Source organism: Hyperolius riggenbachi, chromosome 12, assembly GCF_040937935.1.
Source record: "Hyperolius riggenbachi isolate aHypRig1 chromosome 12, aHypRig1.pri, whole genome shotgun sequence".
In the NCBI taxonomy this organism is placed as follows: Eukaryota; Metazoa; Chordata; class Amphibia; order Anura; family Hyperoliidae; genus Hyperolius; species Hyperolius riggenbachi.
This window is the reverse complement of record NC_090657.1, coordinates 129285602-129310635: the sequence shown is the minus strand read 5'-3', so window position 1 is coordinate 129310635 and position 25034 is coordinate 129285602. Positions and strand designations below refer to the sequence as shown.

General features: G+C 47.1%; 1 protein-coding gene across 6 annotated transcripts in view; it reads right to left on the bottom strand.

Annotated features, from left to right (window-relative positions):
* MGAT5B (alpha-1,6-mannosylglycoprotein 6-beta-N-acetylglucosaminyltransferase B) overlaps positions 1 to 25034 on the bottom strand; it is a 1094162-nt gene that overhangs the window by 113010 nt on the left and 956118 nt on the right. The gene's annotated exons all lie outside the window — the stretch shown is intronic.

The window sequence follows — 25034 nt, the reverse complement described above, 5'->3', positions numbered from 1 at the left end:
CAGCTGAGCTTCGGGGTTTGGTTTTTTTTGGCTGAGGGGAGCAGCGCAGAGAAGAGAGAGAGAGCTGTGCGGACGGTGGGGAAGGGGGGGCCATCTCCCCCCTCCTTCCCTCACCTTAGGTGCTCTCTCTCTCCCTCGCTGTCCCCTCCAATGTCTGTCCGGTGGCTGGCAGCGGCGGGCGGAACTCACCTCCGTCACGCTCCAGCGCCGCGTCGGAACACCGGCCGGAAGTTCGGGTGCGCAGCCGCTGCTCTGGTCTGGACCAGACCAGAGTAGCGGCAGATCCATCCGGCGCTGCGACGAGACGGAGGTAAGTTCCGCCCGCCGCTGCCAGCCACCGGACAGACATTGGAGGGGACAGCGAGGGAGAGAGAGCAGCTCTTCCTCTTCTCTGCGCTGCTCCCCTCCTGCTGGGGAGGGGGACACCTGGCTACCTACTCTGGGCACCTATACCTCTGGCTACCTACTCTGGGCACCTATACCTCTGGCTACCTACTCTGGGCACCTATACCTCTGGCTACCTACTCTGGGCACATATACCCCTGGCTACTGGCTACCTACTCTGGGCACCTATACCTCTGGCTACCTACTCTGGGCACATATACCCCTGGCTACTGGCTACCTACTCTGGGCACCTATACCTCTGGCTACCTACTCTGGGCACATATACCCCTGGCTACTGGCTACCTACTCTGGGCACCTATACCTCTGGCTACCTACTCTGGGCACATATACCCCTGGCTACTGGCTACCTACTTTGGGCACATATACCCCTGGCGACCTACTCTGGGCACATATACCCCTGGCTACCTACTCTAGGCACATATACCCCTGCCTACATATATTGGGCACATATACCCCTAACTACATATACTGGGCATATACCCCTGGCTACCTACTCTGGCCACATATAACCCTGGCTACCTACTCTGGGCACATATACCCCTGCCTACATATAATGGGCACATATACCCCTAACTACATATACTGGGCATATACCCCTGGCTACCTACTCTGGGCACATATACCCCTGGCTACCTACTCTGGGCACATATACCCCTGCCTACATATATTGGGCACATATACCCCTAATTACATATACTGGGCATATACCCCTGGCTACCTACCCTGGGCACCTATACCCCTGGCTTCCTACTCTGGGCACCTATACCCCTGGCTACCTACTCTGGGCACCTATACCCCTGGCTACCTACTCTGGGCACCTATACCCCTGGCTACCTACTCTGGGCACATATACCCCTGGCTACCTACTCTGGGCACATATACCTCTGGCTACCTACTCTGGGCACATATACCCCTGGCTACCTACTCTGGGCACATATACCCCTGGCTACCTACTCTGGGCACATATACCCCTGCCTACATATACTGGGCATATATACCCCTGGCTACATATACTGGGCATATATACCCCTGGCTACATATACTGGGCATATATACCCCTGGCTACATATACTGGACATATATACCCCCTGGCTACGTGGACTGGGCATATATACCCCCTGGCTACATATACTGGACATATATACTCCTGGCTACATATACTGGGCATATATACAACCTGGCTACGTGGACTGGGCATATATACCCCCTGGCTACTTATACTGGGCATATATACCCCTGGCTACATATACTGGGCATATATACCCCTGGCTACATATACTGGGCATATATACCCCCTGGCTACGTGGACTGGGCATATATACCCCCTGGCTACATATACTGGGCATATATACCCCTGGCTACATATACTGGGCATATATACCCCCTGGCTACTTATACTGGGCATATATACCCCTGGCTACATATACTGGGCATATATACTCCTGGCTACATATACTGGGCATATATACCCCCTGGCTACGTGGACTGGGCATATATACCCCCTGGCTACATATACTGGGCATATATACCCCTGGCTACATATACTGGGCATATATACCCCTGGCTACATATACTGGGCATATATACCCCTGGCTACATATACTGGGCATATATACCCCCTGGCTACATATACTTGGCATATATACCCCTGGCTACATATACTGGGCATATATACCCCTGCCTATATATACTGGGCATATATACCCCCTGCCTACATATATTGGGCATATATACCCCTGGCTACATATACTGGGCATATATACCCCCTGGCTACGTGGACTGGGCATATATACCCCCTGGCTACATATACTGGGCATATATACCCCTGGCTACATATACTGGGCATATATACCCCTGGCTACATATACTGGGCACATATACGCCTGACTATATATACTGGGCACATATTATTCTCCTGGCTACATATACTGGGCATATATACCACTGGCTACATATACTGGGCACATATACCTCTGGCTACATATACTGGGCACACATACCCCTGCCTACATATACTGGGCACATATACCCCTGGCTAACTGTTCTGTGGACATCTCTACCCCTGGCTACCTGTTCTGGGGACATCTATACCGCTGGCCACCTATTCTGGGGACATCTATACTGCTGGCCACCTATTCTGGGGACAACTATAGACCTGGGGCTACCTATTTTTGGGGAACCACGTCAGATTGAGTGTATTTTGGAGAACTGCTGCCAGGTGAGAGGCGTCTACCATATTAAGGGGGCATTCTACCTATTTATGTGAAATGCTGTCTATTTATGTGACTCATGACTGCTGAATTTGTCTTTTTGGGGGCCTCATGGTTACTGAATTTGTCTTGTTGGGGGCCTCATGATTTGTTGGGGGCCTCAAGATCGCTGAATTTGTCTTGTTGGGGGCCTCATGATTGCTAAATTTGTCTTGTTGGGGGCCTCATGATTGCTGAATTTGTCTTGATGGGGGGGGCTCATGATTGCTGAATTTGTCTTGGAACATGCTGGAAGGTACATACTGAGGGAGGGTGGGTGAGCGTGAGCCTGCTAACCTCCATATACATTTGGCTCCACCCATAACCACGCTCACATTTATTATGTGACCACGCCCCTTTTGGCACACCTTGACTTTGGGGGGGGGCGCATTAATAGTCTTTGTCCCCGGGCGCTGAAAATCCTAGCTACGCCTCTGCCTTAAGTAAGTGGGTCGTCATAGTGGAGGTGGGTGGTGGTTAGTAGGTGGTATAGCGACGGCCGTTTCGTGTCTCCTGACGCTTGGTCACGCTGCAGACCACTGTGAATGGGGGATGTGAGCTTCCGGGATTAAGACGGAGCTTTAGCTCCGCCCCTTCCGGTCACGTCGCTTCCCCCATACTTGAGCTGGTTGCCATAACTACAAGGACGTCGATCCAGGGGATAGAAGGCGGAAACTTAAGTTCCGCCTTCACGCCACTAGCCAATCAGAGGAGAGTATGCAACTGTAGCCTCTTTTGTAAACACTTACAAATAACTAAGATGGCGCTATTATATAGATGCACCGCACTCCTCAAAACAGGGATTCGTGTAGTGCACACCTATAAACACACAGTGCTACCCATACCGGGGCACCTGTGCAGCGGGCATTTTATTACAGCCCGCCTATCTGCGAACATCTGTATTAAGTGGCTACATTAAAGGGTCACATTATCCTTCTGTAACCAGCGTCCCCGCTGTCATGGCAACCGTGAGGTAAGTGTTTTGTGATATAAAAGTGAACTTTAAAAACACTTGGGGGGTATAAAATTAGGTTTAAGTTACACTTGAATATATCTTTAATACCAATGGGTAGGGCATCTAACAAGGGGCTGACATTAACCGGGATAACAGGCTTGAGTCCTACATTGCCATTCTTAATTTTTACAGGAACCAAGCTAGACTATATCCATTAGTCATCCATATGTCGCTCTATGGCCTCTAAATCGATATTTATCCGGCAGTGTATATCATTTCTATTTATGTCGGTTACAGCTTATACCCATCCTAATTCTAGCATTACATCTACAAAACTAATATATACATGGCATCAAACAGTCTTTTTCTTAAGAGAAATTCTTTCAAGGGTCCAGCATGCAAGAAAGTTCTGTTTTGTCATTAAGGCCAGCCAGGGCAGGTTTTTTCTTCGTTCAAAAGAAAGATGGTGGTCTTAGACCTTGTATTGACTACTGAGGTCTAAACAAGATCACCATAAAGAATCGCTATCCGTTGCCTCTGATAGACGATCTCTTTGCTCAGATTACCAATGCCAGTATTCTCTCAAAATTAGACCTACGTGGGGCATACAACCTGGTGCGCATTAGGGCTGGTGACGAGTGGAAGACGGCCTTCAATACACCCGACGGGCATTACGAGTACCTAGTTATTACCCTTCGGGTTGTGTAACGCCCCGGCCGTCTTCCAAGAGTTAATTAACGAGGTCTTCAGGGAGGTGTTGGGGAGGTTTGTCTTGGTTTACCTTGATGACATACTGATTTTCTCTCCAAACCTCGTAGAGCATCGTAAGCATGTCAAGTATGTATTGAAGAAGTTGAGACAGAATTTATTGTATGCAAAACTAGAGAAGTGCCTCTTTGAGGTCACTCAGATTCCTTTTCTGGGGTACATTATTTCAACGTCAGGTCTCTCTATGGATCCAGAAAAGGTTTCAGCTGTCTTAGAGTGGCCACAACCGGTAGGCTTGAAGGCCCTTCAAAGATTGCTTCGTTTTGCTAACTACTACCGGAGATTTATCAAGGGATTCTCTTCGGTAGTAGCCCCTCTGACTAGTCTCACCAAAAAAGGGGCTGACCCTTGCCATTGGTCGCCAGAGGCCCAGTCAGCCTTCAACACCCTTAAAAGATTGTTTTGCTCTGCGCCAATATTGAGACATGTCGATGTCACCCTTCCCTTTATGGTGGAGGTGGACGTCTCAGAGATTGGGGTGGGGGCGGTCCTGTCTCAACGTTCAGGCGCGCAAGGCACGACACATCCCTGCGCCTACTTTTCACGTAGATTCTCCCCTGCTGAAAGAAACTACGATGTAGGCAACAGGGAACTCCTGGCCATCAAGTTGGCTTTTCAGGAGTGGTGTCATTGGCTTGAGGGGGCAGAGCATACCATTGTTGTGTATACCGACCATAAGAACCTGGAGTACATTGAGGGCACCAAAAGGCTTACTACCAGACAGGCCCGCTGGTCTTTGTTCTTTACACGCTTCAGATTTGTCATCACGTACACTCCAGGTTCTAAAAATATCAAAGCAGACGCCCTCTCCAGATGTTTCTAGGGTCTAGTAGCGTTGCCACCTAGTATGACCTGTACTGGGTGGCAACGCTACTAGACCCTCGGTATAAACACAAAGTGGCGGAGATGTTACCAAATCACCAGAATAGGGTAATGCTGAAAGAATCCCCTGCGTGACCACATATAATGTACTGTCTGATTATGTGGGGCTGATCATCAATAAACATTGGCCTATTTTGAAGCAGGGTCTGCCTACGGTCAAGGAATTTCATGACTGGCCACTGATGACCTTCAAAAGAGCCCCTTCCTTACGTGATAGATTAGTTAAGAATGATCTGGGTCCAGAGAGAGAGGTTAATTGCAGAAATAAGGGGACTTATCCATGTTTAAAATGCCACTTATGCAGTTATATAGTAAAAGGAGACATTTTTACCCACCCCAGCCGGGGGACGAAATTTAAGATTGTAGGTCGTTTTGATTGCGACTCTAAATTTGTTATTTATTTACTAAAATGTCCCTGCAGGCTGGGATATGTGGGTAAAACAACGCAGGCGATCAAAGATCGCATTGCGTCTCATAAATCCAATATCCGCAATAAGAATATGGACTTATCAGTCTCGGAACATTTCAGTACCCATAATCACACCTTGTCACAACTAAGGGTACAGGTAATTGAGGGGATTCCTTATCCACGGAGGGGGGGGGGGGGGGGGGGAATAGGGAGAAAATGCTGGCTTTGAGAGAAAATTACTGGATTAATAAACTTGATACTCTAGTTCCCAATTGAGAGTTGTGAGAAGATTTTATTATGTTGCGGTTTATTCTGCAGAGGTGACACCTCTAGGGGCACTTGGATGGCAGAACTTTTTGATTATTGGTTAATGTATCCAATGTTTATTACTGTTCTGCTGTTCTGGTGTCCCTAGAGATATATCGGGGACACAGCCTTTTGTCCGTATGGACACATGGCTAATTTGCATATGGGGCGTGATAAAGTGTCTCCGTGTAGTGAGGTAACCAAGTGCCTAAATAGGCGAGCGGCTGGTTCCTGTACTTCTCTGATACCTCTGCCATGTAAGTTTCTACCTATCTCTTACCTAATACCTCCACTACCTTCACACATAGTGTGACCATCTACTCTTTTTCTCACTGACACTTGGTTACCTCATCCTTTAGTGAGATTACACCTGTAGTCTCTCTTACTGGGCACTTCAGTGTTTACTGAATATTTATTTTCTGGGTTGTGCAATCTTTTTATGCCCCTCTTTGGGCTCTGTTGTTAATAATTATTATTATTTCTATCCATTGGCATAGCTTCCAATATTTTATGATACATGTGTATGTGTTGGTAGAGGGTATTATCCATTGTTTATTAAGGTTTGATCTTTACTTGGCTTCCACTGAGGGGTTATGAGATCCTCATCTTTGTGATTATTGTATTATTGTATTATTATTGTGTACACAGCCGCTATCACCCCAGGTGATTTTTATCCTCTTTTTTAATATGGTTACTGTTTACTAATAAAGTTTGATATACTTTGGAATACTTTTGAGTGGTCTGGTGCTGCTTATGGGCTGGTTCAGATGGACGTTTTTGTGGCGTTTAACGCAGCGTTTCAGACGCAGCGTTTTTTGGGATCTACTGCCATCCCATGCAAGTGAATGGGAGCGTTTAGAGCTGGCTTTTGCAGGCTTTCATGAAAGCCTGGCAGTAGATCCCAGCGTTGCGTCTAGTCTCAAAAGCAACATGCTGCTTTCAGAGGCAGTAAACGCGAGGAAACAATAGCAGAGACCAGAACTGCTAGCCTTAAACGCTTTTCAAAAGCCTTCAAAAGCTAGCTTTTAAACGCTGGCGTTTGAACGCAATGCCAAGCAAAAGCTCAGCAGACGCCTGTGTGAACCAGCCCTATATTGGGTGCTTTCTCTCTTGTTTTCTCTCCAGTTCTCTATGTGGTCCACTTTGGATCTTTATAAGTAACTTAACCACTTCCCGACCGCCGTATATACAATTGGCGGCCGGGAAGTGGACGCCGCAAGGACCGCCGTATTGACAATTGGCGGCGGTCCTTGTATGGGCATGGGCGGAGCGATCGCGTCATCCGTGACGCGATCCTCCGCCTCCGCCTGGCGCCGCTCACCCGCCGCAACATCCCGCCGGCCATACGGAAGCGCCGGCGGGATGTTAACCCGACGATCGCCGCATACAAAGTGTATAATACACTTTGTAATGTTTACAAAGTGTATTATACAGGCTGCCTCCTGCCCTGGTGGTCCCAATGTCCGAGGGACCACCAGGGCAGGCTGCAGCCACCCTAGTCTGCACCAAGCACACTGATTTCCCCCCCCCCCTGCCCCAGATCGCCCACAGCACCCATCAGACCCCCCCCTGCCCACCCCCCAGACCCCTGTTTGCACCCAATCACCCCCCTAATCACCCATCAATCACTCCCTGTCACTATCTGTCAACGCTATTTTTTTTTATCCCCCCCTGCCCCCTGCTCCCTCCTGATCACCCCCCCCCACCCCTCAGATTCTCCCCAGAGCCCCCCCCCAAGACCCCCCCCCATGTACTGTATGCATCTATCCCCCCTGATCACCTGTCAATCACCTGTCCATCACCTGTCAATCACCCGTCAATCACCCGTCAATCACCCCCTGTCACTGCCACCCATCAATCAGCCCCTAACCTGCCCCTTGCGGGCAATCTGATCACCCCCCACACCAATAGATCGCCCGCAGATCCGACATCAGATCACCTCCATTGTTTACATCTATTCTCTCCTCTAAACACCCACTAATTACCCATCAATCACCCCCTATCACCACCTGTCACTTTTACCTATCAGATCAGACCCTAATCTGCCCCTTGCGGGCACCCAATCACCCGCCCACACGCTCAGATTGCCCTCTGACCCCCCCTTATCAATTCACCAGTGCATTAATTACATCTGTTCTTCCCTGTAATAACCCACTGATCATCTGTCAATCACCTGCCAATCACCTATCACCCATCAATCACCCCCTGTCACCCCCTGTCACTGCCACCCATCAATCAGCCCCTAACCTGCCCCTTGCGGGCAATCTGATCACCCACCCACACCATTAGATCGCCCGCAAACCCGCCGTCAGATTACCTCCCAAATGTATTGTTTACATCTGTTATCTTCTCTAAACACCCACTAATTACCCATCAATCACCCCCTATCACCAACCGTCACTGTTACCTATCAGATCAGACCCTAATCTGCCCCTTGCGGGCACCCAATCACCCGCCCACACACTCAGATTGCCCTCAGACCCCCCCCTTATAAATTCGCCAGTGCATTAATTACATCTGGCCTTCCCTGTAATAACCCACTGATCACCTGTCAATCACCTGCCAATCACCTATCACCCATCAATCACCCCCTGTCACTGCCACCCAACAATCAGCCCCTAACCTGCCCCTTGCGGGCAAACTGATCACCCACCCACACCAATAGATCGCCCGCAGATCCGACATCAGATCACCACCCAAGCGCAGTGTTTCCATCTATTCTCTCCTCTAAACACCCACTAATTACCCATCAATCACCCATCAATCACCACCTGTCACTGTTACCCATCAGATCAGACCCTAATCTGCCCCTTGCGGGCACCCAATCGCCCGCCTACACGCTCAGATTGCCCTCAGACCCCCCCTTATCAATTCGCCAGTGCAATATTTACATCTGTTCTCCCCTGTAATAACCCACTGATTACCTGTCAATCACCTATCAATCACCCATCAATCACCCCCCGTCACTGCCACCCATCAATCACCCCCTGTCACTGCCGCCCATCAATCACCCGCTGTCACTGCCACCCATCAATAAGCCCCTAACCTGCCCCTTGCGGGCAATCTGATCACCCACCCACACCAATAGATCGCCCGCAGATCCAACGTCCGATCACCTCCCAAGTGCAGTGTTTACATCTGTTCTCTACCCTAAACACCCACTAATTACCCATCAATCACCCCCTGTCACTGCTACCTATCAGATTAGACCCCTATCTGCCCCTAGGGCACTCAATCACCCGCCCACACCCTCAGAATGCCCTCAGACCCCAGCCCTGATCACCTCGCCAGTGCATTGCTTGCATCTATTCCCCCCTCTAATCACACCTTGAGACACCCATCAATCACCTCCTGTCACCCCCCTAGCACTCCTATCCATCAGATCAGGCCCAATACAACCTGTCCACTAAAAGGCCACCCTGCTTATGACCGGTTCCACAAAATTCGCCCCCTCATAGACCACCTGTCATCAAAATTTGCAGATGCTTATACCCCTGAACAGTCATTTTGAGACATTTGGTTTCCAGACTACTCACGGTTTTGGGCCTGTAAAATGCCAGGGCGGTATAGGAACCCCACAAGTGACCCCATTTTAGAAAAAAAGACACCCCAAGGTATTCTGTTAGGTGTATGACAAGTTCATGGAAGATTTTATTTTTTGTCAAAAGTTAGCGGAAATTGTTTTTTATTGTTTTTTTTCACAAAGTGTCATTTTTCACTAACTTGTGACAAAAAATAAAATCTTCTATGAACTCGCCATACACCTAACGGAATACCTTGGGGTGTCTTCTTTCTAAAATGGGGTCACTTGTGGGGTTCCTATACTGCCCTTGCATTTTAGGGGCCCTAAACCGCGAGGAGTAGTCTAGAAAACAAATGCCTCAAAATGACCTGTGAATAGGACGTTGGGCCCCTTAGCGCACCTAGGCTGCAAAAAAGTGTCACACATGTGGTACCGCCGTACTCAGGAAAAGTAGTATAATGTGTTTTGGGGTGTATTTTTACACATACCCATGATGGGTGGGAGAAATTTCTATGTAAATGGACAATTGTGTGTAAAAAAATCAAACAATTGTCATTTACAGAGATATTTCTCCCACTTAGCATGGGTATGTGTAAAAATACACCCCAAAACGCATTATACTACTTCTCCTGAGTACGGCGGTACCACATGTGTGGCACTTTTTTTTACACCCTAAGTACGCTAAGGGGCCCAAAGTCCAATAAGTACCTTTAGGATTTCGCAGGTCATTTTGCGACATTTGGTTTCAAGACTACTCCTCACGGTTTAGGGCCCCTAAAATGCCAGGGCAGTATAGGAACCCCACAAATGACCCAATTCTAGAAAGAAGACACCCAAAGGTATTCCGTACGGAGTATGGTGAGTTCATAGAAGATTTTATTTTTTGTCACAAGTTAGCGGAAAATGACACTTTGTGAAAAAAAACAATTAAAATCAATTTCCGCTAACTTGTGACAAAAAAATAAAAACTTCTATGAACTCACCATACTCCTAACGGAATACCTTGGGGTGTCTTCTTTCTAAAATGGGGTCATTAGTGGGGTTCCTATACTGCCCTGGCATTTTAGGGGCCCTAAACCGTGAGGAGTAGTCTTGAAACAAAAATGACCTGTGAAATCCTAAAGGTACTCATTGGACTTTGGGCCCCTTAGCAGGGGCGTAGGGCCTGTGGTCGCAACGGTCGCCACGGCGACCGGGCCCGGCTCCTGAAGAGGCGGGGGAGGGGCCCGGGGGGGCCCATGTCTTTTTGTGGTGCCCGTGCGGCCCGTGCGCGCTATTGGGAGGGGGAAGTCGCAGCCGCGGCGAGGGCAGCCCGACCTCTCCCTCCCTTCCTCTCCCCGGGCCCCCCCCCTTCAAATGCAGAGTGCGTGGCGCACGGAAGCGCTGTAGTAGGCTGAACTCACCTCCATCCCTGCGTTCCAAGCGCCGCTGATCTCCTCCCGCTGTATAGATGCTGATACACACTGCTTCCGGCTAAACAGGAAGCAGTGTGTAACAACATCTATACAGAGCGGGAGGAGATCAGCGGCGCAGGGATGGAGGTGAGTTCTGCCTGCTACAGCGCTTCCGTGCGCCGCGCACTCTGCATTTGAAGGGGGTGGGGGGGGCCCGGGGAGAGGAAGGGAGGGAGAGGTCGGGCTGCCCTCGCCGCGGCTGCGGCTTCCCCCTTCACTATGGGGGGCACCTATCTAATCCTGGGGGGCAGCTACCTACCTAACCTATCCTGGGGGGGCAGCTACCTACCTAACCTATCCTGGGGGGGCAGCTACCTACCTAACCTATCCTGGGGGGGCAGCTACCTACCTAACCTATCCTGGGGGGCAGCTACCTACCTAATCTATCCTGGGGGGGCAGCTACCTACCTAACCTATCCTGGGGGGCAGCTACCCACCTAACCTATCCTGGGGGGTGGGGGCAGCTACCTACCTAACCTATCCTGGGGGGCAGCTACCTAATCTATCCTGGGGGGCAGCTACCTAATCTATCCTGGGGGGCAGCTACCTAATCTATCCTGGGGGGCAGCTACCTACTCTAATCTATCCTGGGGGGCAGCTACCTACTCTAATCTATCCTGGGGGGCAGCTACCTACTCTAACCTATCCTGGGGGGCAGCTACCTACTCTAACCTATCCTCAGGGGCAGTTACCTACCTAATCTATCCTGGGGGGGGGGGGGGGCAGCTACCCACCTAACCTATCCTGGGGGGCAGCTACCCACCTAACCTATCCTGGGGGGGGGGGGGGGCAGCTACCTACCTAATCTATCCTGGGGGGCAGCTACCTAATCTATCCTGGGGGGCAGCTACCTAATCTATCCTGGGGGGCAGCTACCTAATCTATCCTGGGGGGCAGCTACCTACTCTAATCTATCCTGGGGGGCAGCTACCTACTCTAACCTATCCTGGGGGGCAGCTACCTACTCTAACCTATCCTGGGGGCAGCTACCTAATCTAACCTATCCTGGGGGAAAGCTACCTAATCTATCCTGGGGGGCAGCTACCTAACATATACTGGGGGGCACCTACCTCATCTAACCTATCCTGGGGGGCAGCTACCTAATCTATCCTGGGGGGCAGCTACCTAATCTATCCTGGGGGGCAGCTACCTAACCTATCCTGGGGGGCAGCTACCTACTCTAACCTATCCTGGGGGGCAGCTACCTACTCTAACCTATCCTGGGGGGCAGCTACGTACTCTAACCTATCCCGGGGGGCAGCTACGTACTCTAACCTATCCCGGGGGGCAGCTACCTACTCTAACCTATTCTGGGGGGCAGCTACCTATTCTAACCTATCCTGGGGGCAGCTACCTAATCTAACCTATCCTGGGGGAAAGCTACCTAATCTATCCTGGGGGGCAGCTACCTAACCTATACTGGGGGGCAGCTACCTAACCTATACTGGGGGGCACCTACCTCATCTAACCTATACTGGGGGGCAGCTACCTAATCTAACCTATACTGGGGGGCACCTACCTATCTAACCTGGGGGCACTTACTTGTCTAACCTGTATTCGGGGCACCTAGCTAGCCTATACAGGTGGCAACTATACTGGCTACCTATATTGGAGGCACCTACCTAACTAACCTATACTGGGGGCACCTATTCTGGCTACCTATATTAGAGGCACCCACTAGCTAACCTGTACTGGGGGCACCTATCTATCTAACCTATACCGGCGGCGCCTGCCTATCTAACCTATACTGGGGGCAACTATACTGGCTACCTATGCTGGAGGCACCTACCTGGCTAACCTATACCGGGGGCAACTATACTGGCTTACCTATGCCTGGCTACCTATACTGGGGGGACCTATAGCTGGCTATAGGGATTTGGATATGTGTGTGCGTCGGGTGTTGCCAGGGGAGGGGGGCTGTTGTTGCCGTGGGGGGGGGGGGGCCCACATCCAGATTCCGCATCGGGGCCCAGAGGTTTGTAGCTACGCCACTGCTCCTTAGTGCAGTTAGGGTGCAAAAAAGTGCCACACATGTGGTATCGCCGTACTCGGGAGAAGTAGTATAATGTGTTTTGGGGTGTATTTTTACACATACCCATGCTGGGTGGGAGAAATACTTCTGTAAATGACAATCTTTTGATTTTTTTACACACAATTGTCCATTTACAGAGGTATTTCTCCCCCCCAGCATGGGTATGTGTAAAAATACACCCCAAAACACATTGTACTACTTCTCCCGAGTATGGCGATACCACATGTGTGGCACTTTTTTGCACCCTAACTGCGCTAAAGGGCCCAAAGTCCAATGAGTACCTTTAGGATTTCACAGGTCATTTTGAGAAATTTCGTTTCAAGACTACTCCTCACGGTTTAGGGCCCCTAAATGCCAGGGCAGTATAGGAACCCCACAAATGACCCCATTTTAGAAAGAAGACACCCCAAGGTATTCCGTTAGTAGTATGGCGAGTTCATAGAAGATTTTATTTTTTGTCACAAGTTAGCGGAAATTGATTTTAATTGTGTTTTTTCACAAAGTGTCATTTTCCGCTAACTTTTGACAAAAAATAAAATCTTCTATGAACTCACCATACTCCTAACGGAATACCTTGGGGTGTCTTCTTTCTAAAATGGGGTCATTTGTGGGGTTCCTATACTGCCCTGGCATTTTAGGGGCCCTAAACCGTGAGGAGTAGTCTTGAAACGAAATTTCTCAAAATGACCTGTGAAATCCTAAAGGTACTCATTGGACTTTGGGCCCTTTAGCGCAGTTAGGGTGCAAAAAAGTGCCACACATGTGGTATTGCCGTACTCAGGAGAAGTAGTATAATGTGTTTTGTGGTGTATTTTTACACATACCCATGCTGAGTGGGAGAAAGACCTCTGTAAATGGACAATTGTGTGTAAAAAAAATGAAAAGATTGTCATTTACAGAGATATTTCTCCCACCCAGCATGGGTATGTGTAAAAATACACCCCAAAACACATTATACTACTTCTCCTGAGTACGGCAATACCACATGTGTGGCACTTTTTTGCAGCCTAACTGCGCTAAGGGGTCCAAAGTCCAATGAGCACCTTTAGGCTTTACAGGGGTGCTTACAATTTAGCACCCCCCAAAATGTCAGGACAGTAAACACACCCCACAAATGACCCCATTTTGGAAAGTAGACCCTTCAAGGTATTCAGAGAGGGGCATGGTGAGTCCATGGCAGATTTCATTTTTTTTTTGTCGCAAGTTAGAAGAAATGGAAACTTTTTTTTTTTTTTTTTCTCACAAAGTGTCATTTTCCGCTTACTTGTGACAAAAAATAATATCTTCTATGAACTCACTATGCCTCTCAGTGAATACTTTGGGATGTCTTCTTTCCAAAATGGGGTAATTTGGGGGGTATTTATACTATCCTGGAATTCTAGCCCCTCATGAAACATGACAGGGGGTCAGAAAAGTCATAGATGCTTGAAAATGAGAAAATTCACTTTTTGCACCATAGTTTGTAAACGCTATAACTTTTACCCAAACCAATAAATATACACTGAATGGGTTTTTTTTTAATCAAAAACATGTTTGTCCACATTTTTCGCGCTGCATGTATACAGAAATTTTACTTTATTTGAAAAATGTCAGCACAGAAAGTTAAAAAAAATCATTTTTTTGCCAAAATTCATGTCTTTTTTGATGAATATAATAAAAAGTAAAAATCGCAGGAGCAATCAAATAGCACCAAAAGAAAGCTTTATTAGTGACAAGAAAAGGAGCCAAAATTCATTTAGGTGGTAGGTTGTATGAGTGAGCAATAAACCGTGAAAGCTGCAGTGGTCTGAATGGAAAAAAAGTGGCCGGTCCTTAAGGGGTAGAAAGCCCTAGGTCCTCAAGTGGTTAAGTGGTTGTACTTTGATTGTGGGTCTGTTATGATTTGAAAAAGGACTGAGGCAGTCCGAAATGCCTGTGCGTCATCTACCTTACAGATACCCCACATATACATTTTTACGATGTAATATTTTAATGAGCATTACTTAATAAAGAATTTTGGATGGTGCGAATCTGAAGAATCTACATTACAGTGTCTTGTGACTCCAAAGACGATTTCAGCACATCTAGTGAAGTCCATTAGTGCGGTGACGATTGTGGAATTTGGACCAAATCACCAGAAGGCAGAAGGATGCAGCACTTGCATTACAAGCTGGCAAGTATTTGATTAGATGTCTGTACAGCGCTCTATCTCCTAAAGAATTACACACAGTTCCACCATTAAATGCCCAAAGTCTCTGATATCAAGCAACACTCTGCATACAGTTCCACTGCTGCAAAGGGAAAAACCCGTCTCCAAGTCTCTGGTAGTAATATATACAGGGGAGGACTGGGACGTTTTGGACTGGGGGGAAAGCCAAATCTAGAGGCCCTTTCACAGCAGCCCCGGCCCAAATGCATATCTTTCTTGTGCAGCGTAAAGCAGCAATAGATTTTTCAGTTACATTAAGAAAGCAAGGATTCATCCTACCTTAAAGGACAACTGAAGAGAGAGGGATATGGAGGCTGCCATATTAATTTCCTTTTTAAGCAATGCCAGTTGCCTGGCTATCCTGCTGATCCTCTGCATCTAATACTTTTAGCCACAGCCCCTGAACAAGCATGCAGCAGATCAGGGGTTTCTGCCATTATTGTCCGATCTGACAAGATTAGCTGCATGCTTGTTTCTGGTGTTCTTCATACTACTGCAGCCAAATAGATCAGCAGGGCTGCCAGGCAACTGGCATTGTTTATAAGGCAATACATATGGCAGCCTCCATATACCTCTTGCTACAGTTCTCCTTTAAGTCAACAGTTCAGGCTGCTGCTGGTGGTGTAATAGAAGCAGGTAATTTCGGCACCTAGCGCTCAGTGTAGAAGCTAGGAGCCATCATAGCACTAGTGCTATGATGCGCACCCCGAGCAAGAATAATTAGGGGATCCTACGATCGCCAGACCCCGAATTATACCACCCTCCGAGTTGCTACAACTTGGATGGGGAATAGTATTTAATGCCGCTGCTGGTGTAGTACAGCCTCCCCCTTCTGCCCCATAATTCAATAGGTTCATCCCCTTCTGAAACTTGCACCTTCCATATTTAAAGGATACCAGAGCTGAAAATAAAAATTGTTCTTTCAATTATCTGAGGCTTTTTTTAAGCCCCTGTAGGCTTGTATGCCCATGAAAGTCCTCCCAGTCCTTTTCATCAGTTGACAGTTTGTCCTGCTCCTGCAGCCGAAAGGCCTGGTCACGCAATATTGCGCATGTGTTGGCCTTGTGGCACACATCCCTGATTGTGCTCTTGTGGCCAGAAGTGTTCTGTGCATGCACAGCTACGAGGCTTGATGTAGAGTGCTCTAGACCACGGGAGAGTGCTTAAAGAGACTCAGAGCTGAGCCTTAAGGCATTTTTTTTTTATTTACCAGGGCCTTCCTCCAGCCCCATAAGCATGGATGTGTCGCTCGCCGTCCTCCTGCAGTCTCCCGTTCAGCCACCATCAGCACCCGGTACGCAGCTCAGTTGGACTCAGTCTGACTGAGTGACTGCAGCCGGGGGCCTTCTGCGCTTGCGCAGAAGGTCTTCCGCTGACGTCACTGAGCAGCTTACTGGGGCTCACCGCGGCTGAACGGGAAATCGTAGGAGGAAGTCGAGGGACACAGCCATGCTTATGGGACTGGAGGAAGTCCTAGGTAAGTGAAAAAAATGCAATAAGACTCAGTTCTGAGCCTCTTTAAGGAGGTGCACTGCTGGCTCTGCGCATGCACAGTACTGCGCCGCTTGGGCGACTCAGCTGCAGGAGTGGTACAGACAGCTAAGCAAGAAGGAGGATGGCGAGGGACATACAAGACTATGAGGGTTGGAAAAATCCCCAGATAAGTAAAAGAATAATTTTTTATTTTCACCTCTGGTATCCTTTAATATTAAAAAATATGCCTTCTGCTGCTTGCACCCTTATCTACTGCAACTCTACCCCTCCCGACATACAGACACACATACATTACCCCACAATGCAGCACACATTATACAAAAATGCCACCTCTGCTGCTTGCATCCTGAAACACTGATACTGGCAAGGTAGCTGCCTGGAAAAATGTAAAACTGCTAACTCCTGCCCCAAACTATTGCTGACCTAGACTTGCACCTTTAGTATATAAACAATGAGGAAGCAAAACCATACTGACTCCTTAGCTTCACACAGGCATGTAAAACCTAACACTGGCTAAAGTTTTAGTGTTAGTAAGATGTAAGGTGATATATGTTTTGGTGCACAGAACCACTGCTGATATACTGTGCTATGGTCAAATATTTCACTAAACCTGATATGTTATCTTACTTCAATGATAAAAATTCAATAAAACACTAATTCCACAAGCTCAGTCAGGCATTTTTCACACTAAAAGCCCTGTTTTGAGTCAAAGCCTTCCATACAACCCACACGTGTAGCATAGCAGCAAAGACATATCCACATTTTGCCAGTTTTTTATCCCTCCCTACAGCACTTATTTTAAAGAAATGGAAAAAAATGAGTTATACCCAGTTTTGTCAGTACTTCTTGGCAGTGAGGGCAAAGTGCACAATCCTGGTCAATGAGGACATGCTTCATTTCATAGAACACCATGGGAGCTACATCATAAAGACATGGAGGGGGCAGGAAGAGGAGGTGAGCTGTAGTCACATGACTGCAGTTTTCATGATGAATAAGGTGTGTTGAAACTGTATATAAAAACGGACAGCAGAGACAGGCTCCCTTCCTAAAAGTCAAATTTAATCTCTAGGCTGCCACATTATTCCAGCAATGATCATATCACTCACATTCCTGATTAAAACTGTTTTGCCGAGTTTAAACATGCTCAGTTAAAACATAAATCAACATGTGATACACATGCTGCTTTTATTGACAAATTTTGACTTTCGGGCTGTATGACTCTTAATAGCCATGCATGTAACCTGTAATACTGGTGCACACACTTGTAGTCTGCCAGTGGCTCGCTTTTATCTGTTCTCCCTTTCTCAGCTTAATTTTCGTTGCAGCCAGCTCAGGGTCCCTTCACACTTCACTGCACTAGCTTGCCTGGAGCAGCACACAAGAGAGGTGACAGCTGCCACACCAGCCACCGCAGTCTGCTCTCTTTGCGTCGGGGTGGGCGGAACTAAAAAGTTTACCACCACAACAGCCAATAGTGAAAACACACAGCAAGTCTGTGACAGGGGGCGGCCCGCAGGGGGCAGGCATTGAAGTGAGAGGCCGCAGCAGCAGCACATTAATCACGAGGCAGCTGACTGTCACTGCTGTGCGCAGTGTGCACCTGACCGGCCCTAACTACTTAGGAAGAGGGCAGCCCGGGGGGAAATTGCCACCCGTCCTCCCGGGCCAGTCCGCCCCTGAATATATACTCTCACCAATGTTGCAAGGCTGATTTGCCACAGATCAGCTAAACTCGTGTATGGGTGAAGATTCTTTCCTTGTATTTCTTCTTCCACCACTTCACTCCTGGGTCATTATCACCTCAGAGAAATATATAGCATATCATAGCGTGAACCTGTATATAAATTTTCCACATATATATATATACAAGATTTGGGTGCACCCCAACACTGGTACGTGCTCCCCACTGTGTGTTCCACTTTACACCAATCCCACTCCAATGAGAAAAATTCCTGCTCACCAGATATATATGCTGACCTTTACGGACCAGCAACAGATCATATGGATGCCTTGAGTCTAGATATCCCTCCAGTACACCTCCAAAGTATTCCAGTATTTGCAGCACCTCTTTCCGCAGTTCCTCAGATAAGGAAAATTGAAAAGCACATAGTGTAAGCCTGTTCACAAAAAACCTACACCCGTGCTTGTTCACATGCAAGTGTTCCCCACTGTGGCCGCTATACACCCTGTGTCTCTATGAACTTCCACACCACTGTGCACAATAACCAGTAGTCGCTCACCAGATTTCCATGCTGACCTCACAGAGCCCAGCCAACAGCGCTTTCTGATCGCACAGGGTAGTTGCACAGGATGGGAGACTCTTTACCAACAGCGTTTTAAATTTCTCCCTGTAGAACTAATACACAGCTCCTCATAGCATAATACTGTTTTTATTCCTTAGTAAAATGTTAAAAGTACACTCACATTCTGTAAAATCAATATGCGCATAGTATAAAACCTCCTGGACGTCCTCACCGCCGCTCTCTCAGCGTCTTCCTGCCTGCCGCTTGAGGCCACGCCCTACCGGTTTCGTCAAATGACTCATCAATGAGTGTACTTTTAACATTTTACTAAGGAATAAAAACAGTATTATGCTATGAGGAGCTGTGTATTAGTTCTACAGGGAGAAATTTAAAACGCTGTTGGTAAAGAGTCTCCCATCCTGTGCAACTACCCTGTGCGATCAGAAAGCGCTGTTGGCTGGGCTCTGTGAGGTCAGCATGGAAATCTGGTGAGCGACTACTGGTTATTGTGCACAGTGGTGTGGAAGTTCATAGAGACACAGGGTGTATAGCGGCCACAGTGGGGAACACTTGCATGTGAACAAGCACGGGTGTAGGTTTTTTGTGAACAGGCTTACACTATGTGCTTTTCAATTTTCCTTATCTGAGGAACTGCGGAAAGAGGTGCTGCAAATACTGGAATACTTTGGAGGTGTACTGGAGGGATATCTAGACTCAAGGCATCCATATGATCTGTTGCTGGTCCGTAAAGGTCAGCATATATATCTGGTGAGCAGGAATTTTTCTCATTGGAGTGGGATTGGTGTAAAGTGGAACACACAGTGGGGAGCACGTACCAGTGTTGGGGTGCACCCAAATCTTGTATATATATATATGTGGAAAATTTATATACAGGTTCACGCTATGATATGCTATATATTTCTCTGAGGTGATAATGACCCAGGAGTGAAGTGGTGGAAGAAGAAATACAAGGAAAGAATCTTCACCCATACACGAGTTTAGCTGATCTGTGGCAAATCAGCCTTGCAACATTGGTGAGAGTATATATTACTACCAGAGACTTGGAGACGGGTTTTTCCCTTTGCAGCAGTGGAACTGTATGCAGAGTGTTGCTTGATATCAGAGACTTTGGGCATTTAATGGTGGAACTGTGTGTAATTCTTTAGGAGATAGAGCGCTGTACAGACATCTAATCAAATACAAGTATTGGGGAATTGCTATCCCCATCTGTGTAGCGATCATCCCCTTGTGGTATTTGGGACATTTGAATTTTGGGACTGCTTACAAACATTTGAAGGTTGTCTAGTTAAGGAGCGCCAACGCCACTTCTAATAACTAAAGCTGGCAAGTATGCTTTACAGTGCGTTTAAGGGTGATGTCACAGCACAACGGAATAAAGGTGCCACTGCCAGTAATCTTCCTCTTCCTCCCATGTCCATGCAGGCAAGGACAGGACACTCTAGTGATCTCATGGTGATGTCGGACATGCGGACATTCTTTAGTCCAACGCCTCGCTTTAGCCCTTCCGGATCCACCCTCCACCAATGCCTCGACCGGCAGGTAGCCAACTACCTGGCCTTAAGGGCAGATATAGACACTCTGAGCAGCGATGAACCCCTGGACTACTTGGTGGACAGGCTTAACCTGTGGCCAGAGCTGTCACGATTTGCCATCCAACTTCTGGCTTGCCCTGCCTCAAGCATCCTGTCAGAAAGGACCTTCAGCGCAGCTGGAGGCATTGTCAGTGAGAAGAAAAGTAGCCTAGGTCGAAAAAGTGCTACGTAGAAAAGAACAGAGGTGCCAACAGGATAAATTAAAATTGATAAAAAGTTTAAAAGTGCTTTGGAGGCAGTGGTGGACTTACCTCCTGTAAGCAGACACTAGAAACTGACTATTCAAGTAAAAAACATTTATTGGTATACTCCAAAGGGGTTGCAATGCGTTTTTCAGGCATAGACCTGCTTCATCAGGCAATAAAATATAGGAGCACACAACAGTATTCGGTCCAAGTAACACCTGGCCCCAGGTGTTACAGGAGTTAAGTCCACCACTGCCTCCAAAGCACTTTTAAACTTTTTATCAATTTGATTTTATCCTGTTGGCACCTCTGTTCTTTTCTACGTAGCAATTATTATCCACCCTTGGTGGAGGGGGATACCCCTTTTTTCTCCTGTCTACAGAGAGCGACTTCTTAATCCTGAGTGAGGACAGGACAATCTCCTCACCTGCCTATACAGTGGTTGCCTGGAGGTAACCCTGGTTTGTGAGTATAATCTTGTCCTCTTTTTCACAATCCCTAAAATTGTCAATACATACTACACTATATTAGGCTCTCGGTTTCTCTTTTCTACATATAGGTCAAAAAAGTGTTCAGCACCTCACCTTTATCAAAATGAATGAGGCATGAATCTCGGAGGGCTACTGCCTGCCTGAAGACTAAGTCAGTCCCCACACACAGCATCTCTGCATGCACGCCGTGTGACTGTCTGCCCCAAGACTAATTCAATCCCCACACAGCATCTCTGCCTGCCTGCTGGCCACTGCTGCCTGCCCCAAAACTAAGTCAGTCCCCACACAGCATCTCTGCCTGCAGGCCGCTTGACTGTCTTCTCCACCACCACCAACAGGGTCCAGGACACTAGGTGGATTCCTGAATTTTTAAAGAGAATCTGTACTATAAAATTCTTACAATAAAAAGCATATCATTCTATTCAGTATGTTCTCCTGGGCCCCTCTGTGCTGTTTCTGCAACTCCCTGCTGCAATCCTGGCTTGTAATTGCCAGGCAGTGTTTACAAACAAAAGACATGGCTGCTAACGAGAGTGTGATAGGCTGAGAGGAGAGCTTGGAGAGGGTGTGTAAAGCTTCTGCCTACCACAAGCAGTGCTGCACATTCCACACATTCCAGCCTGAGCCCGACAGAGCCGACAGAGGAAAGAAGATACGATTTATTACAGGGACAGTGCAATTAGAAAAGGCTGCAGTATGCCAGAGCACATTAGAACATGTATAGGAACTTATAGGATAGATGAAATAAGGCTCAAAATTGTGTTACAGAGTCTCTTTAACGCCATTGCTAGCAGCAGCCGCTAACAAAAAGAATAATTTTTCTGGTGCGTGTACATGCCTAATTTTTCTGGCTGCACTGCGGCTGCAACAACAAAACAAAAGGCATGTACATGTGTCAATTCCCCTTTGTGATCATTACCTTGCCGCGGTGGAAGGGCTTGTGTATGTAATTGTAACAATGAAGCAATGACCACTATATGAGTGTGTTGGGGGGCACACCCAAGATCATAAGGTCGTTGCTTCATTGTGGACAGACCAAATTCGATCAGCTGGACAGTCACTGTTCTGTCATTGAGTTACCTCAGCCCAACCATATGGGCTGGAAAACCGCCATGCCTACACTCTCGCCATCATGTGCACCAGTCCAGCACGGCCATCACTACACAAACAGCTGTGTGTGGTGCGTTACACAGTGAGTTTGGTCTGTCAGCGTGAAGCAGTACAATACTTACACTACCTGCTGATTTGTGTATACACACACAAGATGTTTTCACGCACTTTATACCTCCAATTTAGTAATGCAATGTGATTTCTGTCCTTTAGGGATTATAACGCTGCCGTGCATCAAATCCGTAATTTTTCCAGGGACTTTTGGCATGTATCCCACTCCGCCTTGCTCCCCTCCCGGTGTTAGACCCCTTGTAACATCTTTTCCATAACTTTTGTGGTCAGAGGCACTGTTTGTAGTTTTTCAAGTTCGCCTGCCCATTGAAATGTATTGTGGCTCACCCGGTTTGCGCAAACTCGAACTTTTGCGGAAGTTCGCGTTTGAGGTTCGCGAACCTAAAATCTGAGGTTCGAGCCATCTCTACAGGGAAGCTCATTTGCATGGTCGTTGTACTAATTTGTGTCTAGACCTGACTGAAGGACATCATTGTAACAAACTTGAGTGGGCAAATGCTCACATTCGATGGCATCTGGCATGTGGGAGAAGCATTCTGTTCATGGATGAGTCCCAGTTTTTACTGTCCAGGGCAGAGGGCGATAAGCATGTGTGGTGTTGTGTGGGTGAGCGGTTTGCTGTTATATAACCAAGGGGGGTGTTGCGCTCCTCTACTATATCTGTTAGAGTACCAATATCAGTTCCAGTCTATATTATCGGTTCGCAACACCAGAGTTTCACCTTACAGTCACAGTTCATTAAGGTGTCTTATACAGTATTCTGGAAGTGTTCACAAATGCACCAATCTTGATAGTCCAATCTCCTCTGTAGTCTATGTGTCCTCAGATGAGATGTTTTGCAAAAAAGGGAAACAAACAAATAATACGCATATAGTGTAGTATTCTTAAATAATCCTATGCCTCCACCCCACCGCAGTGGAATTTTGCTCAGTGAAGCACACCCTTAGTGAAGCACACTGCTAGCATACAATGCGCTCACCAGATAGGCAGGCTGTCAAATCACAAACAGCAGTATTGGCATATAGCAATCCTCCACAGAAATGCACTCTTCTGATCCTAAGTTTGCCTTCTTGCTGCAATCCTACACGTTAGTGTTCCTCAGGTATATGGAGAGAGGGAAGGATCATAGCATAATACAGATGTAGATGCTGCTTAAATATAAACAGCTACAAGCGCTTTTCTGACACTCCGTGTCCACAATGGCTTTTCCTGCCTTCACAGCAATACTCGAATCACTCCCTTTAAAAAAACTAAGAACACACTTCCATAGCGCAATCAAACTTTTTAAAGAGACTCTGTAACAAAAATTACAACGTTTTTTTCTACCATCCTACAAGTTCCTAAACCTGTTCTAATGTGCTCTGGCTTACTGCAGCACTTTCTACTATCCCTGTCTCTATAATAAATCAATGTATCTTTCCCCTGTCGGACTTGTCATCCTGTGTCTGGAAGGCTGCCAACTCTTTCGTGCTGGTCTGTTTATGCACATCCCTTTCCAGGCCCCTCTATGCACACTCCAGTGTGTGTTATTTACATAAGTCAGCAGCGTCTCTGCTATCTTATCAGTGATAGAAGAGAGCTGGATAAAAATCCTTCTCTGTACACACGCTGGACTGGAGGCAACGACGGGTCCGTCGTCACCTCCCGCTGAGTGGGCGTTCCAACGACAGTCCGGCGTGTGTACGCACTGTCGGCGGACTGATACGGCTGCTTCTGAGCGATCCGCCAACGCGTTTCGTCCGTAGGACTCATCAGGGGCTCATCAGGGCCCCAGACACCTTAATGAACTGTGACGGTTTGCTGTTATATGTTGAATGTTTTTAGATTTTAATTGAAGGATATAAAATATTTGACTGACTTGACTTCTGCATATGGCTAGGGCCCAGCCATTTGTAGAATTTGATATATTTAATGTCATGCGATTGAGATATCAAAACTGTTGATCAAATTTATATATAGTGATATAGATATATAAATCATTGGGATATTTTACTAGGCTTGTAGTTATGAATGAGACATTAAAATAAAACTATTGATTAATCATATGCTACTTACACAATGTTGAAAATATATTAATTGATAAATATATTTAATGTTAGGTAAAAGTGGTAAATAGATCTCATTCTCTAAGGTAGTTGTCTGTAACAGACTTTCAAGAGATTTTTCTCCCCGCCCATGGTTTTCGTCAAAAGGGCTTTCTACCAAAAGGAACGTAGCCTTTTCCTGGGAAGGAGTTTGGAAAATTATCAGCATATGTGTTTGAGAAACTAGAGGACTTGGTTAAATAGTTAACTGCTGATTTTTAGGTAATGTGATACACCCCTAGTTCTAAGGTAGAAGTCTGTGAGAGCATTGTGTCCATAACATCTACCATATGTCTTAAGATAGATTGTGGGGATGTGTAAATTATGAGTTCATGATTTTATAAGACAATCATTGAAATAGGAGTAGCATATTACAGCACAGCGTCATTCAACCAGACCAATCAGAAGACAGAATGTGTCATATATAAAGTGCTCAGGTGGGAAAGTTTGTTGCATTCTTTACACACACACACACACGCATGCACGCACGCACGCACGCACGCACGCACACACACACACACACACACACACACTTTCATATACATACAGGTTACACAGCAATTTAATCATT